The 18150-nt window shown below is 42.2% G+C and overlaps 1 protein-coding gene across 3 annotated transcripts in view; it reads left to right on the forward strand.

Annotated features, from left to right (window-relative positions):
* The first annotated feature begins 1806 nt into the window (after positions 1–1806).
* The window catches only part of LOC143040286 (uncharacterized), a 48481-nt gene continuing 32137 nt past the window's right edge, over positions 1807–18150 (forward strand). Inside the window, exon 1 of one of the 3 annotated variants that reach the window (XM_076211124.1) lies at positions 1807–2193. The gene's annotated coding sequence lies outside the window, so the exon portion shown is untranslated. Of the gene's footprint in view, positions 2194–2380; positions 2544–2926; positions 3221–18150 lie in introns of those variants that run through there. The other 2 variants (XM_076211134.1, XM_076211144.1) reach the window with 2 other exon arrangements.

Genomic DNA, 18150 nt, shown 5'->3' on the forward strand with positions numbered 1-18150 from the left:
AAGAGGAGCATGAGGAAGTGAAGGAAGAAGAGGAGAAAGGCCATGAGGAGGCGAAGAGGAGGAGACGGAGGAGGAGGTAGGAGAGAAGGAAAATGGAGAGAGGAGGAAGAAGGGAGGAAGAGAAGGATGAATGGAGGAGAAAGAAGAGGTGTACAACGGTAAGGGAAAAGAGAAATAGGAGGAAGGAACAAGGAGGAACAGTACATGAAAGAAGGGAAGAAGAGATAGAAGAGGGGGAGGAGGAAGGAGGGAAAGGAGGAGTGCGTATGGAGGAGGAAAATATAAAAAGAAGTGTTGGGAGGAGGAAGTAGAGGAAGGGAGAGAAGAAGGGAGGATGTAGAGCAGGAAGGAGGAACAATAAGGGAGAGAGGAGGTATTTTGGAGAAAGAAAAGAAAAAGGAAATAAAGAGGAGGAAGGAAGGATCAGGAAGAGGAATTAAAGAGGGAAGAGGAGGAAGACGGGGAAGAGGAAAAGGGAGAAGCAGGAAGAGGAGGATGAGGAGGAAGGGGAGGATAAGGAGTTGGAGGGAAAGAAAGAGGATAGAGAGTAGAAAGAGAGGGTGAAGAAGAAAACGGAGGAACAGAAAGAAGAAGAAAAAAATAGAAGGACTAGGAGAAAGAGGAGGAGGAGCAGGAGGAGGAAGGGGAAGGGGAAGCAGCTTTAGAGGAACTGAGGAAAAAAGTACAGAAAAAAATAGGATGGGAAGGAAGAGGGGGGAAGAGAAAGAAAAGGAAGAGGAAGAGGACGAGCAGAAAGAGGAGGAGGAGGATGAGTTTTGGAGTAGGATAAGTTGGAGTAGTAGGAGGGCCTTTGGAGGGGAAGGAAGAACGCAGGAGCTCCCCTGTCCGGTGTCTTGGGGCTAAAGCCGGAGGGTGAGGGGTTGGGGGTGGGGTGGTGGGGGTGGGGGTGGGTGGGGGGCTAGAACCTTCTGCATGACGCCGCGTCGTTCTTGCTGCCACTGACACTCACTTGTCCTCCACCTCTTCACTGCCCGAAGTGACAGAAGCAACCTCTCCTTCTTTTCTGTCACATTCCTATTAACCCTCTATTCATTCTCCTCTATCTCCTCCGCCTTCTCTTTATCCTCCTCTTGTTTCTCTTTCTTTAGCTCATAGCCCTCGTCCTGACTTACAGCCTTCCTCTCTTCTTATCCATCCTCTTCCTCTTCCCCTCCTCCTATTCCTCCTCACACTCCTCCTCCTTCTTCCCTCCCCCCTATTTTTTCTTTTGCTCTTCTTCCCTCTCTCCTTCTCCTTCTCGTCTTTTTTTTCATGACTACGGACTCCTAAGCCACGAAGTAGAAGAAATCCCCTTCGACATTAGTCAGTCCCGGTTGTCTTTGAACGAGGGTAAGAAAGCGTTTGCAGGGAAAGGGTCAAAGTCTTTCTCCTCTTTCTCCTCTCTTTTTCCTCCTCCTTTTCTTTTTCCTCTTCCTCCTCTTTTTCCTCCTCTCCTGCCCACCCACCACAAACACACACACACACACACACACACACACACACACACACACACACACACACACACACACACACACACACACACACATATACAAACAAACACACACACACACACACATACAAACACACACACACACACACACACACACACACACACACACACACACACACACACACACACACACACACACACACACACACACACACACACACACACACACACACACACACACACACACACACACACACACACACACACACACACACACACACACACACACACACACACACACACACACACTCCCTCTGCTGCTGCGCGATATCGATTGACGTTCACGAGCCGCCCACGTGACGCAGCTGAGCGGAGCCAGTCGCTCTTCAGCTGTTTCTCACTGGTGCCGGTCGTCGCCTTCCGCCGCCGTCCTGCTGCTGCTGGCCCAGCCACCACCAACACGCCGCCGGTGCCGTCACCACCACCACCACCACCACCATCACCACCACCACCACCTCAACCTCGCAGTGTCACGAACCAAAACACCCCCTGGAAGCTGGTCTTCGTCTGTGTTCATCGCCGCGTGTTCTGTGTCCTTTTCTGTCCTCCGGCTATTCCGATTTGCCTGCCTGCCTGCCTGTCTGCCTGCCTAGCGTGTCTTCACCACCGCCCCCGCCGCAGCCGCCAGCGTCGTGGTCGCAACATTGAGAGCCTCCCCCCGTCAATATTCCACCGTGGCACCGGTCAGTGTAGGTCCTGGTTGCAGTGGGTTCAGTAGGTCCTGGGCAGAAGTTCCCAGGAAGGGGGTTTGTTCAAAGAGTGTGTCTTGTCTGGGTCCATTCGGATTGGTGGTGAGGGGGGGAAGGGGAAGTGAGTTACGGAGTAGTGGAGAAGGGAGGAATGAATGTGTGCCGTCTGCCTCTGTCGAAGGAGGAAGAGGACGAGGAGAAGGAGGAGGAGGAGGAGGACCCTTCTGCTGTGTCTCTGACTCGAGAAGGAGACCCAAGAGTCTGGTAGTGCCTCGTCATCGTCGCCGTCGTGTTGTGTCGACCCACGTCGCCACGAAATCGTCTTAGTTCAGCTCGACGTTAACGTAAGTACCGCTGCCTGTGGCAACAAAGACGTCGATAACAGGACAAGCACGCAAGGTGACCAGCAAGTCCCTCAAGGTGACCTACATATATACATATACATACGCGGACATAGACATATTGACCCCACCCCAGTCCAACGCTGTGTTTAGCAAGCTCACCTAGGCACCCCGAGCCATGAACACACACCCCACCCCACACACCCCGCCCCTCCTCGTCATCGACTGAATCATCACCTGCCGTGAAACCAGAAACACAAACCACAGGACTTGGCGTCGTCTACGGGACCTGTTCTCGGCAGCCCTCGTGCCTATATACACACACCTTCCTGCCTGACTACCTGTCTGACTGAATAACGGACTGACTGGATGACCAGTCTAGCTTCTAGAAGGCCCTGAACGCTCGAGTTTACGTGGTGCGGAGTGAGACGAGTTGTTGGCCGGCCTGGGTGGCTGAGGATCTTCCTTACTTGGCTCTCCTCTCTGCCTTCCTCTCCTCTCCCCTTTCCTTTCCTCTCTGCCTGCCTTTCCTCTCTGTCTGCCTTTCCTCTCTGCCTGCCTCTCCTCTCAGTCTGAAGTGTGACTAAGCGAGGATGAACCTGTCACAAATGTTTGTTTCCACGCGAATGGGAAATACCCATACGCCTATCCCGTGAATCAGCAGACCAAACAGCTTGGAGGTAATTGCTTTCAAAGTAGAGTGATTATATGCGTTGATTCTAGTTAGATATTTCGTGTATATACATGTGCTTACATATATATACATACGTATATATATATATATATATATATATATATATATATATGTATATATACATAAATATATATATCTGTAAATATATATATAAATATATATATATATATATATATATATATATATATATATATATATATATAATGAAAACGCGTTTTGGTTACCAAACAAATTAAGTGTTTTACCCAACAGCATGACATACGTATAAACATTAGAATTACTGCCTTTAGAAGGCAAAAATGCTGTATGAGAGAAAAGTGCGACAAGAAGCTTTGTCATAACAAGCTTGCCATTAACTTCAATTACACACACACATATATACTTATGTATAGAGTGACACATCAGTGATGGAAATGGAAGGGCTGATCGAAAAAAAAAAAAAACGCAAGTCACCCGGTAGGCACTCACACATCTAGTAATTCCAGCGTCGCCAGACAATTTGATCCATTCATTCGATATCTTGGTAAACCAAATCGCCAGTTTACGAAAATTGAATGGTGTGGTTTCTATCTGATTATGACAACAAAAGCGTATCCGCATGTCAGCTGCCATACTCTCTCGACAGTATTCCCCATGACGCTTCAACTTTGAGATGATTTGCGTTTCCACACGACAAAGTGCCAACTTGTAAGCAGAAGGGTAAATTACCTTTTTTTTTTTTTTGCTTTAAGGATTTGTTTAAGACAACGGAAGATATCTAAACAAAGCTAAGGATCATCATATTAATTTTAATTATGGTTGTCTGCTGTCAAGTAAACATGAGTTATGTCAGGCTCTCCAAAATCCAGAAGAATGTGTAATTGGCTTACTGCAACTAGATACTTTAAGACAGCAAGGTCATGTTTATATGATCATAATTTTCTCTACTGGGAATCTATAAATCCGGGAATTCCCAATATCAAAAACGAAAACACCCTAAAAAAAACAATGATGATAAAAATTGAAACGTGTCTGGTTTCCAAAATTCCATGACTTTTTCGTTTCCAGTACTGGAAAGAAGCATCTGAAAACAGTCATCTCGCAAGACATATTTTGAAAAAAACAAAAAAACAGCAGATATAGTTTTGTAAACTGCCTGTTACTGGACTTCAATTTCCTATGATTGCCATATATAAAGAAGAGACTAACGTTTTTTGGATTTGCTTCAGACATCTGAGCCTGATGATTTTTTTTTTCTTGCAAGCACAGTCTTTGTGGGAATAACCTGCTCCTCAAAAGCACCGGTCTTCAAGAAATTTTATCCAGGAGTTTCATGGGAACTTGTTAGATACACTAATACGATGAAGCAAGTGGTAGATTATATCGTGTGGTAAGGGGGACAATTTGTCTCTTTAGCTGAGGATAGGAGTTCTGTCTCACCGGAGACTTTACCCCTCACTTGAATAACGCAGCTGTGGAGCAAACGCCACAGCATCGTCTGTGCTGCAGTGCGTCACAGAGCGACTGTTGCGGACATCCGGATCTGGCCCATGACGCAGCACAAACAGGCCGATATGCTCTTCGTTGTCCGAACACACATTCCTATACGCAGTATTGCCCTTGGAGCTTGTGGTTACATAGATTACATTATAGATGGCTCAGGTGCCCACGAGAAGACTTCTGTAATGGCGAATCTTTTTCAAGAGACTTGAGGTTTGCTTAATGCTTCGACTTTAACGCAAGGGATGGGGTAGGGGTATGGTGGTAGGTGTTAGGGGGAGGGAGGTTCTTAAAGGGGCTATCACACTAGGCTATTTTTCCTTCAACCTCCGATTCATCGGCGGTACCGCCAACCTCCACAACCTTTTCCGCCGTAAAATCACTATGGAAAACTAATTCGATTTATTAACAAAAATGAATAGAATATGTCATTTGATATGCTGGAGGAAATTTTATTTCCTCCAGCATATAATCAGATTCCTTCCCGAAAGCTGCGGTCTGGAAATCTGCTCCAAAAATCGGAGAAAAAATAGTCCAGTGTGATAACGTCTTAATCGAGCGAAAACTGCCGACGACTATCAAAACCCAAAATATGTCATGTGTGAAGACCGTGTCAGCTATAGAGACAGGTTTTGATACGATGACTACGATGTGCTTCCATTAAACGAGTAAATTCAATTGGCAACAGCGAGCCCTAGCCATGTACTAAGGATACAGAGTGTCTCATCAAAAGAATTCAACACGTCGACTAAGCTTTTGCCCTGGCAACACTTGTTGTTGAACAAATATTATGGAAAGAATTGTTCTGTAAATCAGAACCTTAATTCCAAAAGTAGGGTAAGTTTAGAGGATGCAACAAAAAGTCTGACGTCCCCCCCCTCCTTCTTCCTTCCATGCAGGTAAGTGAGATATTTCTATTTCTGGTAGTCGTCAGGCAATTTAATTCAACTGAGGGAAATTGGGAAACAGCTCTTCAGTAATTAATTCCTTTCGACTTCCACATTTATTCTGGTTGTCGTCTCACCATCCCACTCCCACGCAATGGGAAGTGAGAAACCCCTGGTCGGGCAAAGCCCTGTCCGTTGTGGCAAGCCGCTTTTTTTTTTTCCGATGTTTGGGTCCCCTCCCCTCCATGGCCAGGATTGTCGGTTACCATCATGCGATTTTATTCAGGCAAACGGAAGCTCCCATTAGGTTAAGTCCGTCTCGGTTAACCTCTGAACCCATATTTCGATTAACCGCTCAACCTATCTCGATCAAATTCTAAACACATTTGGATTAACCTTCTTTGCTACTATTTATGACTGATCTCTTTATTATGGATGTCGTCAGATGATTTTATTAAGCCTAAGAAATTACTAAGGGAAGTCTGACTTATCCATTCCCTCCTGGCAAAACCTGGTGAACTTTTGTTTCCAGGTCACCGCTGTGTGAATTCAAATGAACTTCATTTATTTACAATAAACAAATATCATGAACCTTTCGACCCTGGAATTGCTCATGGGTTGAACAAAATCGTCTGGCAGGTTGTTCTTGTCGTGTTGTTGTTGTTGTTGTTGTTGTTGTTGTTGTTGTTGTTGTTGTTGTTGTTGTTGTTGTTGTTGTTGTTGTTGTTGTTGTTGTTGTTGTTGTTTAGCTCCCAGTGGAGCTACGGAAGAAACCCGAACTCTCTTGTGGACGTGTCTGGATACCGCCAGAGTTGATTGAAAGATTCAGTTGATGTGATTTTGTAACACTTTTCATTTATTCACAGTGAAAGGTCTCAACACGTACTATTTGTGTTGTACTTTGAAGACTATCTTCTTGATAGCCCTAGAATAGGTGAAGGTGGACCTCGTGGTCGCGTGTGAGGCGTTTTTCGAGTTGAATTCAGAGACACTCGGTTGAGGTCCTTTGTTAATCTGCCAGTTCTTTTGCCTTGGGGGGGGGGGAGCTCTCCCTGGCCTGGATACTAGTCCGAGAAGAAGCACCCTTCCCTCGCTCTAAATTCGTATTTTTTTTATTTTCTGTCGTTAAATATGATATCAAGGTAGACGGACACGTGAAAGACATATGCCATCATGAGAGCAAACCTCGGACGGAGCCTTTATTTGTACGACGTTTCGCTTGGTCACAGTTTTATTAAGTACTTGATAAAGCTGTAATAAGCGAAACTTCGCACTAATAAAGGCTCCGTCCTTACATGGTTAATCTTTTGATAGACTTGTAGGCAACTGCCAATTACCTACAAGCCTCGGTTAAAAAAAAAACTGACATTGGCAATCTTGTTGAATCATGATCAAGGTAGTTATCATAACTTTCACTGTTTACGTGATGTCGTGACTCAACAGCACCCTGTTCCATGGTTTGGCTGTTCCAGCGTGCCTCCAACGAGAAAAACAAAGGCTATCGCTGACGATGTGACTGGATAATGTTGTTATGAAGGGAGATAAAATCTTGGTGCCTTCCGTCTCGTGTTTATGTGAGCTTTTGGCTATCTTTTGGCAATCTTTTGGCAATATTTTGGCAATATTTACTTTTGTCCCTCAGGGCATACTAACAGTTTAGGCACCATGACAGTAGATAACACAAGCTCACTCAGACAAGCTGCTTCATGTGTTGTCACACACGCCTTCGCAGACTGTACATCAACAGCATCCCATAAACATAAACCCAACATACCTGGGGTGGAATAGCTCTAGCGAAAAGCCACAGAAGATCCGTTTCCCTCGTAAACTTGGTGCCACTTATTGCTGACGCCGAAGGTTACGCAACAACAACAACAACAACAACAACAACAACAACAACAACAACAACAACAACGACGACGACGACGACGACGATAACAACAACGATAATGACAACGACAACAAAAACAAAAACAAACAATAATAACAACAAAAACAACGACAACAATGTTGATAACAAAGCAACAACGGCAACTACAACAACAATAATAACAAAACCAATAACAACATCAAAACAATAACAGCTACAACAACAACAACAATGATAATAAAAACAAACAACAGTAACAGCAGCAACAACAACTAAAACAAGCAGCAACAACAAACAACAACAACAAATAGCAGCAACAACAACAGCAACTAAAACCTAGCAACAACGAACAGCAATACCAACAGCGACAAATACAACAATTAAAACAAACAACAGCAACATCAGCAACAGTAGTAGCATCATCAAACAGCGATACCAACAGCGACAAATACAACAATTAAAACAAACAACAGCAATATCAGCAACAGTAGTAGCATCATCAAACAACAAAAACAACGCCAACAAAGACAACATCAGCAACAACGACAACTAAAACAACAACAGTAGCAACAACTAAAACAAGAGCAAACATCAACAATAGCAGGAGAAACAACGACAAACAACAAGTATCAGCAGCAACTACGACAACAAGCAACAACGACAACAACAAAAACAGCAGCAGCAACAACAACTAAAACCTAACAAAAACAAATAACAATACCAGCAGCAACAAGAAAAACAATTAAAACAAAGTCAACATCATCATCGACAACAACAGCAACAAACAACAACAATAGCAACGACGACGACGACGTCGACAACAACAACGCCATGCGATCTTGTTTAGCTGAAGGAAAATTGCGTTCGAAACTTACCTTGACTGACAAGTACGTTGTTCGTAAGGGCAATGGCTTCTGTTACTTGCTAAGCCATTTCTCCCCGTTTTCCTTTCACATGGCCTAAAAGAAAGAAAAGAAAGACAAAAAGAAATACGGAAGTTAGAGGAGGTATATCTAGTGTTTGTATAACATGTTTTCACCTTTCATTGGGCAGATCAACTTTAATGATTTTTTCTCTTCCCCCCCATCATCGCTAATGAATCGGCTCTGCTTGCTAAAGGAAAACAATCAATTCTATTTGATCCTTACTCGTCCTGGGTTCGAATCCCCATCCCCCAGTGGCTCCCCACTTGATCTGGCTGTCCTAACACAAAGCTGACGGTTTCTGCCGTAGTTACGCGCTTCCTACCTTAGACGGTAGCTCTCTTGTCTAATTTCTCATGAGACAACTGAGATTGTTCCTAGTTAGGTGAAGGATATGTGGATATGCGTATGCCCTCTCTGACCTCATCATTGTTGAGGGATTACCTCGAAGATGAATAAGAACATAAGATATAGAAAATGAATGGAGGAGAGTGCAAGAGACCTTAAGGCCTACACTATGCAGTTCCATGTCCCTTAGCACCTTCCATCCCCGTCCATAAAGTTATCTAACCTTCTCCTAAAACAACCGATAGTTTCAGTGCTCACCACGTGGATACTAAGTCTATTCCATTCATTAACCACTCTGATGGTAAACCAATTCTTGCCTAGGATGGAGGCAGCGGATATGAAAAGGAAAAGTATCATCCGATATTTTCCGAGTTCATTCTGAAGACCTCTGTATGGGGTCCATAGACATAACCGTTTCACCATATTTCCATTTCGCCATACCACCCTTTTATTCCTTATAACTTCACACTATGCTTTACCATACAAGCTACCCTTTAAGACATCAAATGGACACCTCACTTAACCTGATAAACCTAACATACTTTAATTCAACCTAGCCTAACCTAATCTAACCTTACCTGATCTAATTTAACCTAAACTAAACCCAACTAAACCCAACTAAACCCAACCAGAGCAAACCAAACCCAAACCAACTCAGCCAAAACTATCCCAAACCAACCCAACCCAGCCTAACCCAAACCGATCTAATCTAATCTAGCCTGACCAAACCTGACCTAGCCTTGCTTAGCCTAACCTAACCTCGCCTAACTTACCCTAGCATAGCCAAACCTAAACTTGGCTAACCTACCCTAGCGTGGCCTAACCTAACTTAGCCTAACGTAGCCTAGCCTAGCCTATCTCAACCAACATAACCTAACCTAACCAAACCTAGCGTAGCCTAACCTAGTCTAGTCTAGCCAAGCTTTAGCCTAACTTAACTTGCCACTCTTCCGTCAACAGGAAATGTAAGAAATTTGTTTTCTTTGTTTTCCAGTTTTTTTTTCATTTAACAAAAAACTAAGACATGTCCTTAATTTTACAGTCTTGTTTATGCCTCTGTTTTTCCACTTTAGAAACCCTCGTCACGGAAGAAACTGTGTTTTTTTTTTTTTTCAAAATTCTATCTTAGGTGATTTCAATTATTTGTTTTAACTCCCGCCATTCATCCTCTATTCATGTTTTTATCCTAAAAATCTTCCAAAGGTATTTCACCTCTTTCTCTTTTGCTGTAGAATAAACAAAATTACGATTCTGATGGGGTTAATTTGCTAAGAATCTTAACATGTCATGTGTGTGTACTGTGGAACTTAGTACTAGCGTTAGAAATTGTAAAAAGGGTAAATGTTCTTGTAAATCATGTACATTGTAGTACGAGAAATCTGTAAATGTTCCAGTTGTATACTGCGTTTTACTAGTAGTCTTTTGTGTATGACATTATCAAAAGATTGTTGAGATTCTGGATGTATTAGATCTACACTGTACCTTTTGTCATCCTTTGAGATGTCAGTATTGTGCAATTCAAGAAGGCTAGTCAAGCAAGATGGTTTACGTCTGAAGCCAAACTGGCTGTTATTCATTAGAAAATTGTTTTCTAAATAATATTCGACAGCATCACTTATAATTGCTTTCATCATTTTCCTAGAACTAAGGTTTGGCTTACAGAACTGCAATTTTTTGGGATCCGCTTTTCAGCTTTTTTGAAAATAGTTTGATCATTTTCATTCCCTTGTTAGTCTGCATCCCCGGTTGTGATAGATTTCTTTTTAATTTCATTTTTCCTTCAAAATTCTTGGATGCCAAACGTAAGGCCCTTGTGTCTTATTAACATAATTTAAAAAAAATCTTAGTTTATACTTGGAGTAGCACGAAAATGGAAACTAAAGTTAAGTAAATTATCAACCTAAAAATAGAAATGTCTAATAGATGGCGGTCATCACCCCTTCTTACGGAAACGATTCTACAAAAGAGACCTGCTCGAATTTCACGATACGGTAACTTCACACTACGCCAAGAGAAATAATGCAGGTCCGACACGAATCGGTTGTAAATGCGGCTCCAACATAATAACGGTTGCGTGCTCGGCTCAACGGCCACGCAGTCGTCGTTTCTTGATCCACTGTGTCGGTTCACTTTCCATTCGCGTGAAGTTGCAACTTTAAAATATGAAGTTTCATTTCATGAATTTGACTGCAGAGAGCTTACAAGGCCCACTGGCCAATGGGAACCATCGACCCGAAGAGCAGCACGGAGTCCCCAATCATGTCCAACCACACCAGTCTGATATTTACTTCTCATGCTTCTGACTCAGAAATCTAGAGGATATCAAAACGAAATATTGAAAATTCGATTAGGTATCATGACCTTCCCGCAAGATTCCGCTGCCAAAAATTCAAATTTAGGTTTCAAATTCGAATGATTCCAACGGGAATATGATATAGAGAAAGCAGATCAATGAGCCTCCTGTGAATTTGAAATATGCCATTGGAATTATATTATCCGTTTCTACTGCGCATGCGCTCTACGGTCACAGACTCTTCATTGTTCTTCACGACCTATAATATTAGTTCTCGCTGCCGCCAGGCGATTTAATTCAACCTAAGGTTGAGAAGGGGGTTAAGGGTAATTGGACGTGGCTCGTTTAAAATGTATCGACTTTTCGTCGTGCGCCGTCCGTCTCAAATAATCGTGTGTGTCTATGGACGCTTTCACACGACCACGACCACGACCACGACCACGACCACGACCACATGTGAAAGCGTCCATAAACACCCACGTTTATTTGCAAGCATGACGTCGTGTCGTAAACGGCGCACGGCGAAAAGTCGTATGGAACGAGCCTAAGGGGTACACACCCTGGCCGGTTAGGAGGACGTGCCCTGGTCCGTGAGGTCGACAATGCACACAGTTCGACCCTTGGCCGGGACAAGAATAGCTCTCTGGACGTTACGCAAGGGGGAACAGACGAACACATGCACACAAGCACACTCGCACGCACGCACGCACGCACGCATTCAGTACACGTGGATAAAAATCTATACTCACTCCTTGACAGGCGTGGAAGGTGGGAAAGGCGGGAAAGCTGGCGGAGGGGGACAAGGAAGAGATAAGGGAAGAGGGGAGAAGGAGAAAGTAAAAGGATCCCTGGAAGGAAGGTGGGAGGGGGGGAGAAGGAGAGGGATGAAAAGAGGAGGAGAGACGAGAGAGGGAAGGAAGGATGTTAGTCGAAGAAGAAAAAAGAGAAAGAAGAAAAGAAAGAAAGGGGGAAGGGGAAGGGAGAATGAGAAAGGAGAAAGATAAGGAGGGGAGGAAAGTGGGAAGAGGAGTAAAACTGATAATAATAAACAATTAAACATAAGACAAACAAACAAATCTATAAATAAACAGAGGAAGATGATGATCAAGGACATAACGTAAGAATGAAGGACAACACAAGAGACCATAAGGCCTACACTGCTAGTGTAGGCCCTAGGTCGGTTGCAGTCCCCTTTTAATTTCATGTTCTTGTGTTCTTATTATTATCATTATTATATTCCTTTATTTATTTATTCATTTATTTGTTTATCTATGTGTTTATGATAATGATAGTAACAATAATATTGATAATAATAATAACAACATAAATAATGATCATGATATTGATAATAATATTAATAATGATGATTACAATAACAACAATAATGATAATAGTAATAATGATAATAATGATAATAATAATAATAATAATAATAATGATGATGATGATGATGATGATGATGATGATGATGATGATGATGATGATGATGATGATGATGATGATGATGATGATGATGATGATGATGATGATGATGATGATGATGATGATGATGATGATGATGATGATGATGATGATGATGATGAGGATGATGATGATGATGATGATGATGATGATAATAATAATAATAATAATAGTAATAATAACAATGATGATAATAATAATAATAATAATAGTATTAACAATAATAGTAATAATGATAACCACAATGATAACAACAACAATATCAATAACAATTATAATATCAATTGCTTAACAGCAACTTCATAGTAAACTCTGAATTTTGGGAGATGACTCGGGAGTCACCCGATTTCCTTTTTTCGATACAGAGGGACATTTTTATTTTGTTTTTATTATTATTATCATCATTATTATTATCATTATCATTATTATTATTATTATTATTATTATTATTATTATTATTATTATTATTATTATTATTATTATTATTATTATTATTATTATTATTATTGTTATTGTTATTATTATTGTTATTATTATTGTTATTATTGTTATTATTATTGTTATTATTATTTTTATTATTATCATTATTTATTATTACTATTATTATATATATATATATATTTTTTTTTTTTTTTTTTTGGGGGGGGGTTGACAGAAGACGAATTTATTCAACTTCCTTTCCTGGCACGTTGGACAAGTAAACGAAGTTTAAGACCCCGTAGAGGTGGTTAGACGTATACGCCAGAAGGCGCTTAGCTGCGTCCGAAACCGTCACCTTGGCTCTACGCGGTCTAGGGACTGTTGGGTCAGGTAACCGCCAAACCGTCACTGCTGGGAATCGGAGAGAAGGACAGAATTCGAACCCACAACTAAGCGAATGCGAGACCAGCAGGCTTTAGTTGACGTCACCAGTGCACAGGAGAGAAACTACGAATTACAAAGTTTTGAGAAGGAAATAGGCAAGAACTGGTTTACCAACAGAATGGTTAACAAATGGAATAGAATTAGTAACCATATAGTGAGCGCTGAAACAATTGAAACAATGAAACAATTGAAACAATTGAACCAATTGAAACAATTCAGATCATTTTACGGGTAGGAATGAAAGGTGGTAAAAGACACGGAACTTCATAGTATAGGCCTTATGGTCTCTTGCAGTCTCTTACATTCTTATGTTCTTACTATGTCAGAGGCTCTGGATCGAACGGAGGACTATAGGATCCCCAGGCCAATGGATAGTTGAGGTACTGTGATCTAACCTACACAAGAGGAGTTTAACGGAAGAAGTGGCATATCATCTAAATCTGTCGGAGGCTTTAAAGGGGTCATTTCATGTACACCCAAGCCTCCCTTTGTGGTCTATTCACTTTAACTTGGCGAAGGTTTCTAGGAGAATGGAATGGTATATTAACTGTTGAAGTCTTGGGGACATGTGTTCAATAGAAGAAAAAGAAACAGAGATGAACTCTTCGATATTTGAAAATGAGAAACTGACAACAACGCAAAGGTGACGGCACTTTCTGGAAAGACAATGGTCCGGTTTTCCAATTCTCATGAGACCAGAGTGATGATCTAGTGTTAATTTGAGCGATTCCTAGCCACTTCAGTCTTACTGTGTTAGAACTGAGGCAATGCTGTCAGGCTGCGGTATGGGAGGGAAATAGTTCTGCCCTTCCCTGGGCGATGCAGAAGAATCTAATACACGCTTCCTCTTTCACCCTCATTCAATTTTGTGTACACACACACACACACACACACACACACACACACACACACACACACACACACACACACACACACACACACACACACAAGACAAGCATATAAAAATAGTCGGAGAAACCTACAATTTATTAAGATCAATAAAAGTGGCTTTTGATTACTTGGATGAGATAATGATAAAGGAAATACTAGTCACGCTGATAAGACCAATATTGGAATACGCAGCGACACTATGGACACCCAGTACAAAAAAAATGTAAGGAAAATAGAAAGAATCCAAAAAGCAACGACAAAGATGGTCCCAACACTTTCAAAACTGTTATACGAGCAAAGATTGGCTAAACTGGAACTACCTACCCCTGGAACAAAGAAGAGAAAGAGGCAATCTATTGGCCATTTACAGAATCATGAAAGGCATGGAAGTCCTTGACAGAGAAGACTTACTAAATTGGGTTAGAAGAAAAACAAGGGGACATGAAAAGAAACTCAAAACGGACAGTTATAGAAGAGATCTAAAAAAAACCAGCTTTCCACACAGAGTGGTAGATGTCTGGAACAAATTGGACAAAACAGTAGTAGTGGGTGCAAACATCATACATGAATTTAAAAACAAACTAGATGTTGCGAGATACAAAGACGGGTTACCACGAACATAGCTCCCCTTCCCGTATAATACAACTAGGTAAATACACACACACACACACACACACACACACACACACACACACACACACACACACACACACACACACACACACACACACACACACACACACACACACACACACACACACACACACACACACACACACACACAAACCGGACCACATACATTTGAGTTCACTGCATGTATCCATCACACCACTGAAGACAATTCTTTGGCGGGAATCAAAACGTCGAGCATAATATATATATATACATACATATATATATATATATATATATATATATGTGTGTGTGTGTGTGTGTGTGTGTGTGTGTGTGTGTGTGTGTGTGTGTGTGTGTGTGTGTGTGTGTGTGTGTGTGTGTGTGTGTGTGTGTGTGTGTGTGTGTGTGTACGTTTATAACTAACGCAAAGGGTCTAGAGAAGTTTCACTAATCCTTGTTTTCTGCATGTCTTTCTCCATTTCGTAGTATCTACTGACTTCTATTCTGCTGCTTCCACTGATCTTTTCCCCAACACTCACTGCCTTCTTGCTTGTTTTCCCAGTATGTCTTTACTTACTGACCTCACTCTGTGTACAGTCTTTAGAGTTTTAATCATTTCATTTCTAACGGATTTATTTTTCCTGCGGTACTACTCCCAGCGTCTATGGATAGTGGATTTAGTGTTTATGAGAACTAAATCCACTATGCTCTCCACCATCCTCACCTAGGATCATCCTTTCTTGCTCCATCCTCACCGTATTACACTCATCACTTTCGTCGTATTCATTGATCTAAGTTCCATTTCCTGTTCCATTCTTTTACCCACACCCCAAGTGTACCTCCAGATGATATCTAAACACTTCTACCTTCTGTAAGCCAAGCGTTTAGGGTAATGTACTCTTTCCTACTCCTATCGTCTTGTTGTTGTTGATTTTTCACTCCCAAATTCCTCTTCTCGTATTTTCCTCAGACGTTGCTATCATACTTTGTAATTCAATCATTATCCTCCAGCACTTCTGCGAAATCTGCCAATATCATGTGGTTGATTATTTACTTTTCTATACCTCCCCCCAAGACCACTTAATTTTTTTCAGTTCGTTATATTCAATAATCTCATTAATACATTTTATATATAGATTGAACAACCATGGTGCCATAACACGCACCTGCCCTAATCAACACAGGCTCTCTCTGTTTGCCTTTGCACATGCATTTCTTCCTTCGCTCATGCCGCTTCTCACTGTCTTTTCGTAAGACATATACATTTCCGCTACTCTACACATTGCTCCTCCGTCCACCCTCTCATGCGTGTTTTCTAGGTCCATGAACTCCACGTACGAATTCCCACCGCCACGATATGTTCTGTTTATTTTCTTTGTTTAAAAACCGGGAATAGGCACCTTCTCCCTCTTTGTGCTACTCACCTACCTCTCTCATTTTTTTTCTTATTTTACGAGTATTGTGTTTATTTCTTCCAGTCTTGGAGGTTCTCCAGCACTCCTCCTCTACAACTCTCAAGTATCCTTTGTAACCAGCCAATCATGTTTTCCCTCTATATTCTGTATGATATATACTGTACTGTACACTAAACGTTGTACCTTACATACATACTGTATCCAACAACTCCACCTAGTAGACATTAGAACATAAGACTGGAAGAGATTGCAAGAGACCATAAGGCCTATATTAGGCAGATCCATGACCCTTACCACCTTCCATCTGTATTCATAAAGCTATCTAATCTTCTCTTAAACAACCAATTGTTTCAGCGATCGTTACATTATTACTAAGTATGTTCCATTCATTAACCGCTTTGTCGGTAAACCAGTTCTTATCTATTTCCTTCTTAAACTTAAATTTGTCCAATTCAAAACCATTACTACGAGTCCTGCCCTCCTGTCTTAATATATTGACCTAACCTGCATTACTCTTGTAAACACCCTTGACTTATCTGAATACCTCTATTAGATTACTAGGCATTCTTCATCTTTCCAGACAGTGTAAGTTAATGTGGCTGAGCCTCTCTTCGTATAGTAAATTTCTAAGCCCTTGTATCATATTTCTCAAGAAACATGTGGACAGAAAGTAGCTCTCGCGGTGGTGTGTATGTTTAAGTAAAAGAATCTCAACTTCGAGTCCCTCATATCACCAACATGGAAATCCGCGCCTCCGCTTTATCAAGTTCCTTTTGGGAAAGAGGTTACAGTGGCTGCTCAGAACAGTGCCACATAAGGTACTGGTCCTTATGACTCCATTTGAAGATCGTGGCTATGCTGTTCAAGACGTTTCACTCGATCTCAGCTCGCAACTGACAAGGACACATGTAAAAGCATCCGGTTAGGGTAATCTCACCCTTGTTGTGTTTCCAGTTTTAGCATTCTGAACTTTAAGCATCCTGGATCGCTGGAACTACAAACTGTACAATGTAACCTTTATTTCCCTTTATATCTGTCTACTACTTCGGCAGTAATTCAGACAGTTTGTTTCTGACAGAATGTTCATGCGCATGTAAGTTTGGTTGACGTCAATATTTGTTTCACGAAGTTGTTGATTTGATCGATGACCCCAGGGGAGGGGAGGAGAGGGGAGGAAGGGAGGGAATGGAGGGACGGAGGGAGGGATGGGGGGAGGGAGGGAAAGGGAAATGGAAGAGGAAGGGAATGAGGGAGGGAGGGAATGGTGGAGGGAGGGAATGGAGGAGGAATGGAATGAGGGAGGGAAGGAATGAGGGAGGAAGGGAATGAGAGAGGGAGGAATAAAGGAGGGAGTGAATGAGGGAATGAGGGAAGGAGGGAATGAAGGAGGAAAGGAGGAAATGAGGGAGGGAGGGAATGAGGGAGGGAATGAGGGAGGAAGGGAATGAGGGAGATGAGGGGAGGAAGGGAAGGAATAAGGGAGGAAGTAAAATAGGGAGGAATGAGGGGGAAAGGGAACGAGAGAAAGAGGAGGGAAATAATGGAGGTAGGGAGGGAACGAGGGAGGGAGAGAAGCAATGAAGGATGGAGGGAATGGAGGAGGGGGGGAATTGAGAGGGAAGGAATGAGAGAAAGAGATAGAGAATGAGTGAGGAAGGGAATGGAAGTGGAAGGGAGGGAGGGAGGGAGGGAGAGAATGGAGGAGTGAGGGAGCGGAGTAGTGAAGGGAATGGGTGGAATGGAGGAGGAAGGGAATGAGGGAGGGAGGGAGGGAGGCAATGAGGGAGGTAATGGAGAAGTGGAGGAATGAGGGAGGGATGGAATGGAGGAGGGAGGGAATGGAGGAGAGAGGGAGTGGAGTAGCGAGGGT

Source organism: Oratosquilla oratoria, chromosome 2 (genome assembly GCF_046742065.1).
Source record: "Oratosquilla oratoria isolate Oo_2021 chromosome 2, ASM4674206v1, whole genome shotgun sequence".
NCBI classification, from domain to species: Eukaryota; Metazoa; Arthropoda; class Malacostraca; order Stomatopoda; family Squillidae; genus Oratosquilla; species Oratosquilla oratoria.